Below are 15,057 nucleotides of genomic sequence, written 5' to 3'. Positions count from 1 at the left end.
CATATCCAAAGTAAACGCTGAAAACGCTGAAAATGATGAAGACAGTTTTTATCTTAACCAAATACAAAGTTGAAAGACAAGAGCAGTTTATTCTCTTGGCAGTACATCCTGGATACTCTTGGAAGCAATTCTGTTAAAACATTAAAGGCAAATACTTTGCTTTCTAACACAAATCTGCAAGTAACTTATTTTACAAAGTTTTACACATTTTACTTCATGTGATATCATGTGTGTAAGCCAAAGACTGAAATAATTGCCACACTTTGTCTGTGAATTTGCCAAGGTCCAACTTTTCTGAGCGCTATTTGATTTAATCTAGAAATGTAACTTCAGGGGGAAGAAAAGGGGAGTATACTTCCTTCCTAATTATTTTTTGAACTTTTCACCAAATGAGGCCCTGAGTTTCTATAACAAGAAAGTATTTTTGTAGCAGACCAAAAAATAAAAAAAAATAAAAGCCACACGGGAGAGAAATAATGAAGGAGTCAAAGTACAAAAAATCAATAGTTTTATTAGTGTATTTTTTCAGATAAAGAATACAGAATAAAAATTGTAAATAGTTGTAGCAGAACAAACAGCCTACTCAAAAATATTCCCAAAGGAAACTGGTACCCAAGAGCCAAGCAGGGTGGTACAGCACTATATGGAATGGCAGCAATGCAAAGAAATTGTCAAGGATTGTTTTCTGTTTTCAGCCCTATCAGCCTTTATCTCAGTTCCAGAATGAGAAAAGATCATGCACTTTCACAAAGACAAGTAAGTGGGGAAAGAGAATTCTTCATCAATCCCCAGATCAGACTTGCTCTTGAACATGGAAATAAAGAACCTGGATCACTAACTAACAGGGTAAACCTTGCTTTGTTCTGTTCTTAATTTTCAAGCATTTACAAATTTGTTGGATTTTCTTGATATTCATTTTGGCATTTGTTTATTATATACATTAAATTCATAGCTTAGTGTTTCATATACAGTGTTATCTTTAGCAGAAAATGAAAGATGCATGAATGGTATAAACACCAAACACTGATGTGAAGATGGATCAGCCCATCAGAAACTGATGATTTCCTCTCATCAAACTACATGAGTAATGGATGAAGAAACAAAATGAATAACATGGTAGTCAACGTGGTGACATACTAAATCATCTTCCAGTCATTCTCAATAACTCTACAACTACAGCATGCTATCCTGATGGCCCCATCTGAGTTGATGATTTTTCACAATGTATTTCATGGCTTCCATCCCTACATGAGACTTTATTACTATCACATAGGAATAAAAAGCCATAAAACACTAGAGTGAATTTATCTTGATCAGATGCAATACTTATTTTCTTCACATGATTTCACCACCACTCCAAAACTAACCAATAATTTCATGCTATATTACTGAACATTTGAAACTACATTTCAATGACAAGAAACACACTGAAATGGTTACATCACAAATTAACAAAGCTTTAGCCTTTAAACACATTCCTATCTACAAGAATCAAGAAACAATCACAACACACAGCCATTTAATCCACTGATAAAAGACAAGACACCACAGAAAAATGTCACTTCCACATACATCTTTCAACACATAAGGAAAGACGAGACAAAATAGAATCTGGTATAGGTTAAGGCTTTGAAAGCACCACTACCAGCATCTTATTAAAATTCTTTGCCATGGTGGCTTCCTGGCTTGCATTATAAAAAATGCAGAGACAAACACTAAAAAATCTTTAAGACATCTGAGCTTGAGTAGAGAAACAAAGCAAAATTCCCTACTTATGGCACTGAAACAGCTACTACCACAGAGCTGCTAGCTGATATGGCTCGCTAGTCCCTAGGACTGCTACATTCTGGGCTATGAGCTATTTACTATAGTTCCAAAGTCCCTATTTCTCCTGATCAAAGACAAAACGAGACAAATTATAATATGCCCTTATTTTCTTAGCCAGACTATGATACTGAGGTCCTGGTCTGAAAACAGTTATTTATTAATGTAATTACTGTTCATCTGCTTATTACTACTAATTGGCCAAGTTGAAACACAAGTCTCCAGGGTCATTGAAAAGTCAATACAATAATTTAAATGCCATTTGAAAATAATTTTGCTTGCAAACTTGCAAGCAAACTAAGCTGCATCAGAAATGTCTTGTTAAGCTAGAAGTCTTCACCAAAAATATTTTATATTTTTCCAGCCATGTACCCCCTTTGCATGATACCCAAATGAATAGTGATGTACTGTTGACACTAGAACTAAAAATTAACTCAGGTTTGATTTATATACTGCTACTCTTTCTTGCCTACCAAATCCTATTTCTTGCATAATATGATGTTGATAGCACAGAAAAGAGCAAGAAATCATTAAATGAAAGGAAGTGCATAAATAAATTCAATTATCATGCATAAAACATGCAAATGATTTAAAGACTGCATATGAAACTCTAGTTTATATTCATTAATCTCAGGTTGCACTTTTGAGAAAGGAAGAGACACTAATTGGGTCCAGATTAATGCACTCCCAAACCTTCCAATTTGTTTTTAGGTGAAGGTTAAATGAAATGTGTTAAAATAAACACAGCTGCTCACATCCCCAAATCTCTATCATTTGTGGGGAAAACAAAAAACAACTGAAAAGTATATTGCAGGCTTAGTGTGACTGAGAATTAGGCTTTTCCTGGGGACCTCAGAATTGCCATTTGCCCACCGCAGCTTTTTATAAAAACTTTTCTCCATGAAAGTAACTTTTAGCTGCAAATTTGTCCAAACATCAAGCTATACACATGACACAGTGAACAGGGTGGAAGGGTTTTTATTTGTCTAAATCCTGTCATGTTTTCCTCCCTTAGTCCAAAGGATGCTGCTGATGGAACATCTCAAATGACCTGAAGTCACTGTAAGAAGTGGCTCAGCCACACCCTGGCACATTGCTGCCACACAACTCAGTGCAGTGGGAAACAAGGCTTTACAAGATGGCTCAAGGGGCTCAAATTTGTTCAACCAGACAGCAGAAAAGCAACATATAATGGAAAAAAAACTCCTCCAACCCACTGCCTGCACCAGGCTTCACTGTTCCTTTGCGCCCAGGGAGTCCAGTGAATCAGATGGGGATGGAAATGGTGCTCCTCCAACTGCCCCATCTCACTAGCTGTCAGCCCCTGTCTACCCAGGGCTGGTCCTTCCCCAAAATAAAGGGAGCTGTAAGGGAAAGAAGATGGGCTTTTGGCCCAGAAATGAAGAATAATGAAAGGGCCCATTCCCAACATTTGACAAAGGAAGTTTAAATGAAATAAACAACATTAACAACAAGAAGTCACCAAACTAATTTCATGCTGAGGACAATGAATTTGGGTGAGAAGCTCCAAAGGGAAAGTTAGAATGTTATCAGTGACATAATTACTCTTCCCTTTTCTTAAAATACACTATAAATAGAATCCCTCCAATATAATGGAACACATCTGTACAGGATGGGGTGCATTTGAAATATAAATTTATCTGTTTGATTTTAAAATGTTTCCTCCTCAACCACAGACATTACACAATGAAAGCACAAAAACACATACATGTAGACTTAGACATATATTCACAAACATGGTTTCAGACACAGATCCGTTTCTGCTGACAGCCTGGCTCGGAGAGCTTTTTATTAAAATTAATTTTTGCACACTTGCAGTTGCTATATTAGCTGCAATAAATAACAACAATAAGGCTGAAATCTGTCAACATCTTGACAAATATTCAAAGAGCTGTTTAGGTAGGAAATATGCTTATGATATTCATTGCTCCTAAAAGAGAAAATGATTATACAGTAACTAAACCCTAAGTAAGAGCTAAAGATATTCACCTCATGAAGCCATTGCTCAACTAGCCCCTTGGCACTTGCTGGAATTATTCACAGCACGAGCTCTACTTTTTCATTTTCTGCTGACTCCATGTGGGTAATTTCTTTCTCATGATTAAAAGTGAGCTTGGCAATTCCTTCAAAGCATTTCTTTAGGTGTGGCTGGATCTGGAGTGGATCCTTTGTCTCAGAAAGGATTCTTGGAAGATCATTGCTGCACTGAGAAAAAAAAAAAACAAAAAAACAAAAAAACAAAAAGACCTGGAAAAAAAATAAAATAAAATAAAATAAAGAATTTTATAGGTGTTTATACAAACATTTTTTACACTACCGTCACCAACAGACAGATGAAATGGACTGTTTACCTTGGAAAGAATAGTCCTTTCTTCCCCAAATAATCATTCAAGGCCTTCCTGAATGTCATCTGAAAGCGATTCTGCCTCTTCCAACTTATCCAGCATCTGGGGCTGCGAGATAACCCTCGTGGCATTGGTCTCCTTCACTGACTCCTTCGTTATTAGCCTCCTGGTGGGTGAGATAGAATACAGCGAATGTAATAACCATACTTCACACAACAGGCTTGCTCTCTCTTTTAAATTGAAAATCCCCTTATTACAAAACAAGGGGTGTTCTTTTTCTTCTACCTTTAAGTAGGACTGCCACATTCATTGCTTTTTACAAAAACGCAGCTGCTTTTTAAGCTACAGATAAATAGAATCTGCTAGGCGGTAATTCTACTCAGTCTGAATGCATTATTTTCTAAGTCACTTTGGCAAGGGACTTTTTATTATAAACTGGAATGAACAAGTCCTTTTCTCAACTAATTATGAGTATGTTTTGTTCTATACTATTAACCTACAATGCCAGATTGATCAGCTACTTTTTGCTTCAGCCAGTCCAATAAATTAACACATTTTTTTTTCTGGGAAATTAGAGAGCTAATTATTATGACTTTCTAGACTAATGATGAAAATATAAATAATATAGCGCAATAAAGAATGGTGTATCAATAACATTCACACAGTCCCTTTGATGTGCACAATGCAACCTCCCATTTCAACACCACAGATGTGTGGATGGGAGTTATTTTGACTGGACCTACAGAATTTTCTTTTCATAAAGATTTTTTATATTGATACATAACCGTACTTGACATTTTATGAGAACAGAGGAAAAAAGGCAAATCTGAAACACAGTTTTTCATATACCTGTCCCTGGTGCCCATTTTGTTTTCCTATTGTTGGACTTTCAACTTATAAAAAAATCAGGAAGAATAGAAGTCAAAGCCACAAAGACATTAAAACAGGCAAAAATGGGGACTTGTCTTATTATTCTTTTCAACTTAAAACTACTGTGTTTGATTTGAAAAATAGTTTCGTTTACAGAGAAGAGTTTGATATTCCCCAGTAATACCACAAAGTAGAATACAGCTTTGAGGTTTTTAAGATCATCAGTGATTCGGAACACTCAGATTTGACAAAGAAAAAGTTTCAACGACATTCAAAGAGCACAACACATTTTGCTCAACTGTTGTCAATATTTTATAATTACTGGTACAAAAACACTCCAACAAATGAGATGCAAACATTTAGGTATTTCCACATAATTGCCTTTATGCAAAATACACTGTGATTAACTGCAAAAGAAAGGAAGAAAGAAAGGAAGAAAGAAAGGAAGAAAGGAAGAAAGAAAGGAAGAAAGAAAGGAAGGAAGAAAGGAAGGAAGAAAGAAAGGAAGGAAGAAAGGAAGGAAGGAAGGAAGGAAGGAAGGAAGGAAGGAAGGAAGGAAGGAAGGAAGGAAGGAAGGAAGGAAGGAAGGAAGGAAGGAAGGAAGGAAGGAAGGAAGGAAGGAAGGAAGGAAGGAAGGAAGGAAGGAAGGAAGGAAGGAAGGAAGGAAGGAAGGAAGGAAGGAAGGAAGGAAGGAAGGAAGGAAGGAAGGAAGGAAGGAAGGAAGGAAGGAAGGAAGGAAGGAAGGAAGGAAGGAAGGAAGGAAGGAAGGAAGGAAGGAAGGAAGGAAGGAAGGAAGGAAGGAAGAAGATGAAAAAGAAAGAAAAATCTTTTCTGCTTATTAGTTCAAATTCATTTCAGTACTGATGATCTGAAATACCTTACCACTCTCTGTAAAGAACTTGCCCCCAACATCCAATCTAAACCTTCCCTCCTTGAGCATAAAACTATTCTCCCTTGTCCTATCACTGTCTATTCTTGTAAAAAGTTGATTCCCCTCCTTTTTATATTCCCCTTTTAAATACTGCAATGAGGTCACCCTGCAGCCTTCTCCAGGCTGAACAAGCCAAGCCCAGCTCCCTCAGCCTGTCTTTACAGGGGAGGTGCTCCAGCCCTCTGATCATCTTTATGGCTTTCCTCTGGACATTCTCCAGCATCTCTACATCTTTTCTGTATTGGGGACACTAGACCTGGGCAAAGTACTCCAGATGGGGCCTCATGAGAGCAGAGCAGAGAGGGACAATCACCTCCCTGTACCTGCTGACCACCCCTCTTCCGATGGAGCCCAGGATACCATTGGCCTTCTGAGATGCAAGAGCACACTGCTGGCTCATGTTCAGTTTTTCCATCCACCAGGACCCCCAGGTCCTTCTTCACAAGGCTATATCAAAATACTCTAATAAATTTTTTTTGCAAAAGATATTCTTTACATCGTTCCTGTTCTGCTTCATGGAGTACAATGAGGACTAAGACATGCACGAGTGCCTGTTTGACTTTCTCACTTGGCTAATTCACTAACTTACTGGGAGGCTATGTCTCTATTGTTTTCGAGCTCATGTCATAAAAACTAAACAGAAATCAATTTAAGACAATGAACTTTAAACTTTTCTCTCTCAATACAGTGCAAAAGTGGCACAGCTAAGTTGGAAAAGTTTTAAATAATGAAAATCACTGAAGCCTAAACCACACACAATATAGTGAAAGCTGAGATGTGAGATGGAGATGAAATCTAAAAGCTAATTAAATTCAACAAGAGCCTCTCAAAGGCAACATACCAGCTTAGCCTCCCATGCTAATATTTCGTTTTGAAGGGTGCAATAAATGGAGGGCTTTTCATGGCTGCAGATTTCAAAACGTGATCCACCAGCTAAACCTGAGAGGGGAGAAAAAAATAGATTAGATGCATGGATTACTGTACTGAATAGATGCCAAGGCCAAGATAAAAAGAATAGATAAGTTAGAGCTTCTGAGGAGCTAAATTTGAAGCCAACCAGCAAAACGGATTGAACCTTATTACCTCTAGTCACTGAGAAATTCCCTAGACAGTTGGATGTAATTTGAAAAGGTCAGAAAAAAAATTTCCTTCACAGTATTATTTCTTCATGGTTTAAGGGTGTACGTTTGTGAGATGCCAGCTCTAATCATTTTTATTGACTTGCTGTGAAGAGACAGACAGATGCACAAGGAAGCAAGACAGATGTGTAAGACATGTCCTACCTTTGTTTCCAGTTCTAACACATATCACAGTATTAGGTACATTTTAACGTTCATAATTTCAGTCTGTCCATTGCTATCACTGAGAGAAGTGCCTTGTTTGTCTAAATCAGGCACAAAAAGGGGGAAATATTGTGCATATCATTGAAAACTTGCTACAATTTTTCATATTTGATATGAGAGTTCATAGAATTTTGTGTGAATATGAAATATATAATGAAATCAGTAAGTGTAATAGGATTTTCTAAACAATTTTAGGTCGTCTCAGTTGATTTTTCTTTTCACTTAAAGGGAAGTAGCTCTCTCTGAACAGATTAAAAAATGACCTTCAACGTACTGACAGCACAAGCTTTGTTAGCAGTGTGGCTGTCCTGTGGAGAAACAAAACAAAAAAAAAAAAACAACAACCAAAAAAAAAAAAAAAAAGAAAGAAAAATCAACAAAAAAAACCACCTCAATTAAAAGCATTTAATTATTTTACTTAGCACACACAGAGGCTTGCAATCAATCTGAACATTTGCTAACATTACATTAACAGTCAATTTTTTTGTCATGCAATTAAAATCAAAGGAGATTTAACAACACAAAAGCAGAATTATCCATCCCAGCCCCTAGAAAAGTTTAATTAACATTAGATTTCCTTTCACTCAGAAGACATTTGTCTTCCATTCATAACACAAACATTGGTATTCATTGTATTTTGGCACTGAATGCAATGCAGAGACAATTTTAATGGCCATTAAAGTATAGCTCTGTAATTTCCTCCACTGCATTATGCTTATGGAACCTGACTGAAAGATGACTAAAACTGTTTCCACTTGGATAAGAAAGCCATTTCCATATGGTTGTATTCCCTCCTTTTAAGCACCATACATTTGGAGTAACAAGAAATCACAGCAGAATAGTTGCGGGAAGTGTTAGCTTCAGGGGTGGAGGGGGGGGGGGGGGGGGGGAAGGGGTTCAGGATGATACTGAAGCAGAATGGTAATTTAATATTTTAAGATAAGAAATGTGTAAATAAATAGAAACCATACAGTTTCTGGGCTATCAAGACTTCTCTATTTTATTTTATTTTATTTTTTCCCAGCAAAAAGACTGATTGAGAAATTAAGTTTTATTATTCTAATCCAAAAATAAAGAACCCCCAAATATAAGAAATAAAGTAACACAAATCTTATGGATCATGAAAATAGGAGATGTTTGAGATAAAAAATATTTAATGTTAGAGACTCAGTTTTCCAATGAATATTCCTCCAACATATTTTGGTGCCTCTTACAACACAGTAATAAGACACCTCATTTAATTGTTGCAAAACTCTCACTGCTTTTGTTTTTTTTATTGTTCTCATCTTCTGAATAACAACGGGTGATGTTGTATGATCTTACATATTGTTACTTCTCTCAAATCAGCCAGTATTCAAAGACGATTTTAAAAAACTGGCAGAGTGCCTTTATGATTTTCATTGTGCTTATGAATTCTTTCTTGCTCTATTTGAGCCAGATTAACATTTGGGAGAAACTGTGACTTTGATAAGACAACCAGGTCTTGAATGATATTAGGGAAAATTTAATCTCAGAAAAAATGGTGATGAACTGGCACAGCTGCCCCTGGAGGTGGTGGAGTCACTGTCCCTGGAAGTTTTCAAGAAATAAGTAGATTTTGCTCTGAGTGACTTCATCTAGAATGGGCATGGGTGTGGGCGGATGGTCAAGCTATATGTTCTTAGTGGTCTTTCCAACCTTTACAATTCTATGATTCTATGAATTGTAGCTACTTTTGTCATGTGAACACTGGGTTACTGGAAACCATTCAACATGCAGTTTTAACTGTAGCCAATCAAAAAATGGAATTCCAAAGAATAAATTTTATTTGATGTTGGAATGCGTACCCCTACGAGGCTACAAAATGAGTATGTCCTGTCCATCTTCCATAAACTAATTTGAATGCTTCAGCATTCTCCTTCACATCTGGCTCAAAATCTGTGCTCCTCATACATCTAATAGAAAAGTGAAATGCCATTCTTCAGCTCCGACCCACGGTCAGAATCTTCACAGAGCCTGGGGGAGGGCTGGATTCTCCTTTCTATTATAAACAGTCTTAAGATTGCCCAGGCACTCATGAATTTTATTTTTATCACCAAAGATGTCCAAGCTGTGGTCCATTAACAGAATAAGAAAAAGAAAGAAACAAAAAAAAAAAAAAAAGATTGTGTAGGAGCACATTCTAGACAAAATCCCAGTTTTAAATGAGCTCTATTGTTACTTCAACCTGCAGCAGGCCATGTTTTTCACCTATTTAGTGCACACAAAAGAATTGGGTAGCTATTTTACAGAGAGAAGGAAAGGCTTGAGAGATTGATATGAGAATAAAATCATTACTAAGATTAACTCCAACAAGCAGAGTTAGCTGATAGCTACTGGCTCTATTACTTATCAGTATTCCAACTGGTCCTCTCCTTTTTGAATGGAATTAGCTAACTTCATTTCTTTATTTATTTATCTAACTTGACATACAAAGGTTTTCAAAGACAGCACAGAAAATTTTCTAACATCTTACATCGTAATGGGAAGCTAAGTTCATTCTTTGCGTCCTTCATAGTGTATCAGTTAAACATCTACTAGTAACACTCTCCATTTTAGAAGCTACTTTGTGATGTATAGAATTTGAACCAATCTCTTTTTTTCTGTTTGGAACAATTAAAACATTCTTACAGAAAGACTTAAGTTCACTTAGATGCAATGCTTCTGTCTTAAATAACATCTAATTCTTATAAGAAATTAGTCCCCCTTAAAGACATAATACTGAGGTGGATTTGTAATGAACAAAAATTCATCTTGCCAAATTCTCTACTGTGAACATTGATTATGCTCCTAGCTCTAATACTATTAAAGTTAACTTTAAGCAAATTAGGCTTGAGAACAATGAAATGCAAATAAAATATGTACCACAATAGAAATTTAACTTTTTATGAACATTTAATGAAAAGAAAGAAAGAAAAAAATATAATTTAATTAAAGAATTAATGAAAAGATCTCTAAAATAAATATATGTACAAGAATTTATAGCAGATTTTTATTTTTTTTTTTTCCACTCAGTATTTCAACAAGAATATGTTAGTGGATCATGTGGAGAGCAAACCTGAATATCATCAACAGCTGTTAACATGTAAACTTCTCTGTCTTTGTAAGATGAAAAGTGAATATGTCTTTCCAACCAGTAATCATTTTAAAACCACTCCCTGAGACACAGTCCTTAATGATTGGGGAATTACACTTTAATCATTAAGCCTTCCAACTATTTAAGCAATATTTAAATCAATGGCCAGATTGAATCTTTCTTCAGTATGTTGTTGAATATCATCCAAGTTATACACACCACAACTAATTATTTAATAAAATTGCATCCCAATTTATATACATACATATATAGATAGATAGATATAGTTATTAGAATTTATTTTTGAACGAAAAACATATGGGCAAGTAAACTGCTTGGCTGCTTTACAGAATAAAGGAGATACAGCCAAGTTCCTCATACTATCTGAAATCTAATCAAGCAATGTAAAGTTTGCATAATGAAACACAAGGGGGAAAAAAATAGACAAAACCAACATGCACTTTTTTTCTGGATTCCTTTGTTCATCAAGCGAAAACAAAATTCTATTTTTTTTACACATGGTTATAAAGACATGTATGTCTGTAAATATATATATTTTATATATGTAAATATAAATTTATATTACAAGTAAGGCCTAGAACCAGTGGTTATCACCAAGGAGTTACTGTACTTGGTTCTGTACAATGAAGAGTAGATATGCCTATTGCCCTGAAAAGATTGTTTTTCAGCTATCCCTGACAGTCTTACAACATTATTGTGTTGGGTTTTTTTGCCTATACTTGGTAAAAACAAGCAAGGACAATGCTTAAAATGGTGCTTTAGCTATTTAAATAGCTTCATATCACTCTTCCATAACATTCTATTTAGATATATGGAATATTTTTTTTTTAGCGTTTTCATTTCAGGAGTGTCTGGAGTCCCCTAGATGAGAGTATCACATGGTAGTGCTTACTAGAAGCTAGCAAGTTCTTCAGCTTGTTCTCTCAGGTGTCTTGCAGACAATCCAGATGAAGCAGAAGTTGGAAATGAAAGAGAAATGATTTGCCCCAAGAACTCCTATCATCTGTCTTTCATCCACACACACTTTCTTTTTAAGAGGTGAAGGTGAGCTTACAAAGAAGTATTTTGTACAAGTAAGTAATTGAAATTTGTATTATAATGAGGAAACAGGAAAAGAATTGAGATTGTGCCTAAAATTTTGCAACACACTGAAGCGTTATGTAGTTCTAAAACATGAAGTATAACCACAGCAAAAACATTTTACAATAATTATAAAATATAACTGAAAGAAAAGCCAGGTGACTAAAATGTCAACTTCTTTTTTCCACACCTCAGATCTCAAACACCTGAAAATAAATATTTTGTTCCACTAGGAATCTTCTTTCAAAGTGTACCACTTAATTATCATACCAAGAGAGAAAATTAATGTTAAAATAATAATTGATGTAAAGATGACCTGATACTACTCTTAATACTAATAAGCATAGTTTAAAAACACATCTAAGAGAGAAAAAGAACTTTTACAAGGATTTGCAAAAGCATACCTATTGTGTCCTTTTTCTGATGGATGATACTCCCAAACTTTGGTTTTCCAAAGTGGAATTGGCAAAAAATACATTAAAGTTATGAGAGTTTTTATGAATTTCCTATGTACAGACATATTGATGGGCAAAGCTTATGTGTATGAAATATGAATATGCAAAATACAGACGGAAGCACACTTTTACTATCTCTTCTCACTAGTTTACATGCACTTAAGAACCTTTTTATCCAGTTGTGTAGTTTCAATTTGAGTTTGAAGACTTGGAAAAGACACTATCCAAAAATTATACATTTTTTAGGAGACAGATAAATTGGATGCCTTAGTTGATCACAACATTAAAATATCACACACAGACTGATTCATATTCAACATGCAGATGACAATCAGCACAGGTATACTCACTTTGGAAAGAATTCAAATGTGTGCAAACATGCACACTGCTTATTTTAGTTCTTGATGCCTCAAATAGTTTATTAATAGGTATTTTAATGGTCTTTAACATGTTATGTAAGGCTTTATTCATTTCAGCACAATTCTGTCCGAAACAGACACAAGTACATGCATTTCATATGTTGATAGGAATACTCATACACATGCACACTCATACAAGCATATATCTGAAACCTTTGCTATTAGATGGCTGCAGTTGCACTGATCCAACCATTAGTGCTCTAAGTGGATGGAAGAAACACGGTAGCAAAGACTTAAGACAGTGCAAAAATAGTAGATCTATGTAAGGACTAAAGGAAGACAAAAACTTTCTACTTAATAGGATTCACAGAGGTGATAATAAAATTCAATAAGAAACACCTTTACATAGTTTTTCTTCTTTTCTAAGTGTTCCTCATACAGACATAGGCAACCCCACAAAAGGCGGAGTAGCTGTAACCTGTTAGCATAATACTGCCTATTCTATTTTCTCTTACTACTTCTTGCAGTTTTATGAAACTGAAAACCATTTTAGATTAGAAGTGCATTGTATTGTACTTTACGTGCAGAAATGTATCAGGAATGATGTAGTCGGAATTAAAGAATTGAGAAAATTTCTAAGTAGATGTGGTCAAGATTAGTGACAACAGAAATAAATTTTTGGTAATCAGTCTTTATTTGATGGAAGTCCTCAGACACATGATCATCATGCTTTTTTTTTTTTTTTCATACATACTATTGTGATGATCTGTAATTTAGATATGAACTAAATTAATAGATGAAAAGAATTATGTTGAAGTTGAATTTGGGTGAAAAGAGATGACTGTGTAGCAGAGAAAAGCATTTGGAAAAGTTTACAGAACTAGTTCATTAAGCAGTAGATTGAAAGTCTTTTTGAAATCTGTGCTGACACAAGACTTTTAGGAAACATTATTCATCACTGAACATAGTACTTCTAGATGTCTACAGTAGCCTATTAGATTAACACTTTGTTTTAATCTATCAAAGAAAAGAAAATCAATAAGGAGAACAGCACAGAGAGAGGTAGGAAGTTCAGGATAAGGTAAGATATAATCATTGTATGAAAAGATAAATCAGGGTGAAAGTGAAAAGAGCAACTAAATTATAAGAGAAAAGAAGCCTGGAAGAGAACTGAAGGCATCTGGAAGAGACTGAACGACTTCAACTCTGACAGATTCCTGAAGGAGGAATTTTCTAAAACACAGACCCAAGAGAGTAATGGACACTTGGAGGCAGAACAGGAATATAAAGAAAAAGATTTATAAAAACTGCTCCTATTTATTTATTTACTTATTTATTTATTTTTAGTGTTAATTGCATAATATTGTGCAATTAATTTCTATAATAGGAACCATTCAAGTGATTTCAGTTGTATAGGCTTTCTGGTGAATAAATACAATCACTTAGAAGTTGTGCATTTTACCTTGGTTAAGACTGATTTTAGAAAAAGATTCATGCAAGTAACTGAACTTTGCTGTCCTGGGTGAACGGCAAGCTGTTTCTCTAAACTCACAATTTCAGAACCAAAGAAAATCAGATCTAGAAAATACAACATATTACATTAGCTAATCTATGAATATGTCAAATATTACTTATTAAGGCAAAAATAAGATGCTTTTGTCTTGCAGCCTTTAAAGAGATTCTCCAATGCAGGGATAGCATCCTACTTGTTTTGAGAGTCACCTTGACAAGTCAGAGGTAGCCAATAGACCCAATATTGACATGTGAATTGCTATGAAGATGAGAAACATGGCACTGAGTTGGCAACAGCAGAAATCTTTAATCCTGCAGAAATATCAAAACAGATCAGATGAATATGTGTGGCCACCCAGTGTGTTCACAAAGCAGTATCCAATACAATACATCACTTCAGCCTTGTTTCCAGGTCAACCCTGTATTACAAGAACTACAATAATTTAGACTGTATGTGGGAAAAGAAAAGACCACAAGCATTTAAGAAAAAGATGAAGAGAGATTTTCTGCTTGAGCCACCAATTGATCTTTCTACTGGAGAAGAGTAAAATGGAATTTGATATAAACTGTTGCATAGGGAGCAAGGCAATTAGTAAAAAATGGTACGTTTATGAAGTGAAGCTGAAAACCATTTCTATTCTTCAGTGGGCTTTCCCCTAATCACACACAACTTTAATGTCACTACATGATGTGGGGATGAAAACTCTTTGAAGGTAGTGCTGAGCAAGGAGGAGTTAGAATGCCCTTTTCTTCTCTTGTCCCCTTGATTCAAGTCTGCAATTATAGGTATATTTTATCAGAACTTGAGGATGGTTTTATTATGGTTTTGACTGGGATAGAGTTCATTTGTTTCATGGTAGTTCATACCACGCTATGCTTCCATTTTGTCATGAAAACCATGCTGAGACACACAGCTGTATCTGCACTTCCACAGCTTCTTAAAACTAGCATGGATTTCTGTCTCTGCCTCTTCTATGCTTAGAATATGATGCTTCTCTTTCTCATTTATTCTTTTCTCTACACCTTGCACAAGGAAGTCAAGCCCTATTGAAGGCCAAGGACTACACATCACGAAATGGTCTAGTATAAGATTTTCTGACTCAATAATTCTGTTAAATATGACTTATTTGGGACGAAATAAGATTTACTAGGTCAGATGTCTGGACTGAAGTGACAATTATACAGAATCACTTTCATTTTGC

The 15,057-nt window shown here is 35.3% G+C and overlaps 1 long non-coding RNA gene across 2 annotated transcripts in view; it reads right to left on the bottom strand.

Moving 5' to 3' along the window:
• Window positions 1-491: 491 nt before the first annotated feature.
• The window catches only part of LOC140255643 (uncharacterized), a 76,674-nt gene continuing 62,108 nt past the window's right edge, over window positions 492-15,057 (bottom strand). For both annotated transcript variants that reach the window (XR_011904516.1, XR_011904515.1), the window contains 3 exons: window positions 6,833-6,930; window positions 4,197-4,356; window positions 492-4,092 (listed from right to left, as the gene is read on the bottom strand). This is a non-coding gene — a long non-coding RNA (uncharacterized lncRNA). The remainder of the gene's footprint in view (window positions 4,093-4,196; window positions 4,357-6,832; window positions 6,931-15,057) is intronic.

This window comes from Excalfactoria chinensis, chromosome 1, assembly GCF_039878825.1.
Source record: "Excalfactoria chinensis isolate bCotChi1 chromosome 1, bCotChi1.hap2, whole genome shotgun sequence".
NCBI lineage: Eukaryota > Metazoa > Chordata > Aves > Galliformes > Phasianidae > Excalfactoria > Excalfactoria chinensis.
The sequence above is the reverse complement of the archived record's forward strand: the minus strand, read 5'-3'. Positions and strand labels throughout refer to the sequence as shown.